General features: G+C 29.6%; 1 pseudogene; it reads right to left on the reverse strand.

The window, feature by feature from the left end:
* Positions 1 to 3,533: 3,533 nt before the first annotated feature.
* On the reverse strand, positions 3,534 to 3,657 carry LOC123391232 (annotated as a pseudogene).
* Between the last annotated feature and the right edge of the window lie 2,328 nt (positions 3,658 to 5,985).

Below are 5,985 nucleotides of genomic sequence, written 5' to 3' on the forward strand. Positions count from 1 at the left end.
GTTGTAAAAGAAAATACCTTATTTTTAGCCATCAAGAGAGCAATTATAAGGAAATCTAGTTGTATATCATGGATCACTCTTATATGCACTATTAACATAGTTGCATTTTTAAAATAATTTTATTTAATTACATCTATATGTACATGTGATAGTGATACAAACACGGGTTTCAAAGTGACTTTTGTGGATTGGTGACTGCACAAAGCTCAGTGTAGAAGAAATTGGTGGTCTAAATCTGAAAAAAAATCAGATACCTTTTGTTTTTGGATTTCACAACAAAATAACATGTTCTGGAAAGTTTTGCAGTAAAGAAAACTGTTAAACTTCATTTAATACAACAATGTTTTAACTTATTTGGTCAGGGAAAACCTTTTTTGTTTCTTAAATGGCACTATTAATATTTATAACTTGAAGCTATTATTTCATAAGATAGATTGGCAACATGCTTTTCTCACGTTTGATTGGTATTTAAGCCTTTTCATTTTGAAGAAAACAATTTTCAATTACCAGGTTTCGGTTAGCTTTTGAGGTTCATTGTCTTAGTTCCACCATAAATAGTAATTTCCTTAATTTATTCTAGACTCAATGGTAAGTTTAGTTATCTTGATTTAAGATATGCATTACTACATTAAACAAAGTCTTCTCTTTGTTAAGGTAATAACACTCTTTGAATTCTAAGATTGATATTAAGTATCAATATTTTCAAAAGATTAGAGGACACTAGATCAATTCTTTTGTTTTTAATAATATTTTTTACCAGAATATTCACTTAAGTAGGTTTTCCCAATATATCCAAGTTTGTAGTTTGATTTAAATAGTAGTTATAACTATATATAATATGACATATAATTATATAATATACATTACTATACACACACACACACTTGTTCCTGGGTTTCTCCAACCAATGTCATCAATGAAGATTTCTTTCATGGTGACCATATTATTTGTTCCCTTTAATTCCATTCCACTCATACTAGTCTAGCATGAATGTTGAGATGAGAAATAGTATGTTTGTGTAAGACAGACTGGCTAGATTTTAAATAATTTGAGAATGTAATGCTGAATGTCAGAGTCAGATTATACCAAAGACTTGAAATTCGAAAGCATGGTTTCCTCAGAAAGATAGTGTCAAGGTAATGAATATCATATTATGGTCTTCATTCTGTAGCTACACATGACAAAACATTTTCACTCAGAAAATGTCATGCACATTTAGAAGGAAGATTGATACATTCCATCATATGAAGCCTTTTTTTGGAAACAAGGCGAAGACCAGCCTAAATCCTCACTGAAGAATAAAATGGCCTTTTTTGGGGGAAGAAAAACAAAACAATGATACACTTGTCTACCATGCTATAAGTGAAAATACATATGGCTAAAGAACTAAAGACATAAATACTATAGTTCTGTTCAATAATCGGTTTAGTACACTTTTCTTACTGATACTCTTATTTATTCATTTCTCTTGCATTCCATTTCACAAAGTATATGAATTTGTGCAATGTTTAAGAAATACTGAAATTGATGATTAAAGGAAAATATTAACTTCTGGCCTTCAGCCCCTGTGAAGGTTAAGAGAAATGTTAATATATTAAGGTTGGTTCTACTTTCCTTCCCTTTTTTTTACTGTTGTTTCATACAGGTATGTCTGGAGTTCGTGTTTTATATTTCAAACATATGTTTATGCGGAATTCTACTAGGGAACTTGCAAACTCATTTCCATCCCTTTTCTCTCTTTTTCCTTCCTTAATTATTCAGCTTCAAAATAAAATCCATTGCTTGGTCTAAATTTTTATAATAAAAGTATACATTTGGTTTGAGATATTTTTATTGACTGTACATCAAAATGTTGCTAAATATTTAGTGCTATTATGTAGAAATCACTTATGTCTAAACTGAAGTTCTAAAGATAGTATTTTTTTTAAATAGATAAATCATTATACTTACATTCTGAATACTTTCTAATTATGTCCCTTTCCAGCTCATTATGTTCAGCTATACTCTGTGGTATATGCTTTAGTCAAAATGAAAGCTGACATCTTACCTTAACTATGTGTTTTTTTCTCACACTGGAAGAGTTTTCATTTTAAAATGATGAAATATTACATTTTCAAAAATATACCTTGTGGATATCAGTTACCACCTTAATAGACCCTAAGTGTTCCAGATCCCACCTGCAGGAAAACATTAGTCTATATAGATTTGATGTGTGATTGTTGAAATTCTACAATAAATTTCTTTTTTCAAAATCATGTTAACTTGAGCTTAAGGTAGAAATATTCAAAACTTCAACTAAGGAAAATAATTATATCATACATGTGCTATTGGTTACTATTGTAATATAACCATGGATTTATAAAAATATAATTAGGCAATTCTAACAATAAGGAGGCATTATTTATGTATTTTTTCAGCTTTTGGTTTTAGGATATTTGAAGAGATCTGGAACAGTCACATAACTCAAATCTGCCCCAAATTTTGTAAATTTTGTTAATTTTATGTCTTTAATAAATAATTGAATATTTCCACAATTCCATCTTTTAATAATTAGTGATTTCATTCATTCTCTTTCCATAGTGACACCATATCACCTGGGAAACTTTTTAGTCCTTATGTGACATGTACTAAATTGCTGAACCATATTGAACAGACTTTTTAAAACTATTTTTGGCACTTGAAAAGAGATCTAATATCTAAAGACATCTTGACTCAGTCTAGCTAGGACATTAGAAATGGAATGCACTTGAATATGTCTGACATAAATTCCTTGTTTTACTGACTAAGTAACAGAGAGATTAAGGGAGAATTTAATAAATAAATGATACTAGGAGTTATCCCCCCTTTCTTTCTCTAATTCTAATTTAATGTGTCTTTTTAATGTAGTTATTTAGCGCTAACAGTTCATATTTTTGAAGGTTCCAAATTTACAGCAAACATCTTTTGTCATGAATGGGTCTTCTAAGAAGACAAAGTTATTTCAAATTCTAAAACAAGTAATAATATTGTGGAAATTTTTGAAATACCTTAAAATGCTGACTCATTTCCACTTAGAAAACTCAGTTTTTCATGTATACCAATGATGCTACATTAGCATTATTTGAGTGCTGATTGCCACTAACATAAGGGAAAAGAAGACAAATATTTTGAAAAAGCAATGTTAATGCATTATAACTGATGTAATTAATGCTATTGCAATATAACTATTTTCCATTTACTCTTTCTTATAATTTTTGTAAGAAGTTGGATAATTTTTTATTTTTAATTTTATGGAAGATATAACCAGAAGTCCAGAGAAATATTAACATACTATAGAAAAAAAATAAAAGCCCTCTCTGTTTCTTTACATCTCCATGCAAATGACATATCTGAGAGATGAGATTTGGACCCAAACTAAAGTAAAAGAAAAATATGAATGAAAATACCAGTCATACTCATTCTAGATCCTCATTCTAGTTATTTGATATTGATGGGTCTCCATTTCATTATTAATATAATCAAAACAGTTATTCCTGTTAAACAGATGTATTATGAAATTTAATGAAGATATTTTTTGCAGAAATGTTGTCCATACAATTACATAATAAACATTTTAATTAGCAATAATCATGCCTCAGATAAACCTCATTGGCTATAATACTGCCACTGTGCAAAGCTCATAATAAGCATTTTAAATATTGATCAATATTAAATTTGGTATGGCTCTTGGAGGTGACATCACCCAATACTTAGTGTGTGGAACACTCTCTGCTTTTAATCATTAATTGGCAATAATTGATTTCTGGTGTGACATACGTTGTTGATATTAAATGATCTGTGTATGTTTGGCTGTTGTTTATGTTATTATCTAGCTGAATAAACCATTATTTAAGTTTTTATAAAGTTTACTTATATACCTAAAATTTTAATCCCATTTCTATCATAGCTTTTTAAAAAAAAATTCATCTATTTGTTAGAGTAAAATATTAATGAGTTAAAGATCACATGTTACTTATCTTAGTGTCTCCTAAGCCACCACAGAGGTTAGCATATGTTAGGAGCAAACATATGCTTGCTAATTTAGATAAGGACATCATAAACTCTTTAGAGTAAAATATATATGTTTATGGAGAGAGGGATCTATGTTAATGAACAACATTAAAAAGAAAATATTTACATTACAGGACAAGTTACAAATTCTCATCTTTCAAAGATGGACTCATGTCATATTTAATTTCAACCTGCAATGTGTTAGGATATAGCAGGGGTCCAAGATCTCAAGTGTTTCTTTACTGCTTTAATGGATTTTCAGCCAATTATCATTAGTAGTGACATGTCAAACTTTTTTCAGAACATAAAAGGTCACCAATGGACTCATATTTACCTGCTGTAGTATCAACATGTGGTAAAAATGTAACTTCAAAATTCTTTGCACGCATAGCAATTTTAATAGTAATTACCACTTTAATGCTATTAAAATTTAAAAAAGAAGAGGAGAATGGACAGTTAAAAAACTTGAAACTGTGAATATAATATATGGCATGCATTTTATTTGTTTTATACTGAGATACACTCATTCTATTGTGGAATAAAAATTTGTAGTTTGCTGATGAGAGCAGAAAGCATTCAACATGAATTAAGAGAATAGTGTTAAAAAATCTAACATTCTAGCTGCATAAAGCTTCAAGAACAACATCTGATCCAAACTGGTATATAACCAAAGCACGAGAACTTAATGGTTCTCTGTTGTTTTTGTATTTGTTTTTGTAAAAATTGTCTGAAGTTTGGTATTCTTATTTCACATTTGAAGTATAGCTCCGTGTCTATCAGATATGGCAAAAGATGCTGAGTTATGTAATGAACCATGCGATAAATGTGAAAAAACATTCAGATTTAACAGTCTCTCATACTTGTTTTGTAAGGTTTTTTTCTGTTTTTTTGTTTTGTTTTGTTTTTAACTGAAAGTAGTATTATTGAATGCAGACCAATTGAGTCCCATTGGATTTTCCTAAATATAATAGGGTAGTTTTGGGAATTTTCCTGGGCAAAAGATGCACGGTTAATTTATTTTAATTTGTATTTCTTTTTTTTTTAATTTTTCCTTTTCTTTTTTACTTTTTATTAAGAAGTAAATTCTACCTCAGAATATTGCACTCTGAATTGCTAGCTATAGCAACAGTTTTACTTCAGTGCTATCAGAATCTACATGTAAATCACATACCTCTATATGTATATGATTTATATATTTTAAAGTGTACACAGTCAAACATCCACACAGCCTCATGGGAGTCAATGCCGAAAAGAAAAATGAGGCTTAGCACTGTTGAGAGCTAGAGGGATCAGTTCCATGGACAAACTTCCATCACATTTAAGAATTCCAACTGGCTCAATAATTCCAAACGACTCATTGCTAGGAATTTAGCTTGAGGGTTCATTGAAAACTAAAGTTGTTTATTAAGGGAATATAATTTCAGGATGAGGAGAATAGGGTATTCAATTAAACAAAATAAATTCTACATGTTGTAAAGTGGCAGGTACCGCGAACGATGTTGATTAGATATTTGAGTAGAAGATGACACACAATGATTGTTTTAGAATATTTCTTATTTGTCTTTTAACAGTAATATTTTAATAATATTTTTGTTTAATACTTTCTTAATATGTTTGTTTATCAAACAAGAAAAAAAAGAAAGGAAAGAATCCTAGAATCTGTAAAATGAAACTAGGCGGAGATACATAAATCAGCTACAGAATATTTCAGAGTTATTAATCATCAAGGAGAAGATGGAGTAATGTCTACTCCCAGCATAAGGATGAATAGAAGTCACTGAACTAAAAGCAATGCTATGAAAAACTGAATGACAAATTAAACTAAAAGCTCAATGTTGTTCATGCCCTGTTGTCCAATTCTTGAAGATTGCACCTGGACATATGTCTTCCTTTTCCTTTCTTTATGCAATAACATTTCTGAAACATCCAACATTCTCATTAGGGAAGCACTGAATG

The sequence above is a fragment of the Mustela putorius genome, unplaced genomic scaffold (genome assembly GCF_011764305.1).
Source record: "Mustela putorius furo isolate JIRA1106 unplaced genomic scaffold, ASM1176430v1.1 tig00000083_pilon_pilon_pilon, whole genome shotgun sequence".
Lineage (NCBI taxonomy): Eukaryota > Metazoa > Chordata > Mammalia > Carnivora > Mustelidae > Mustela > Mustela putorius.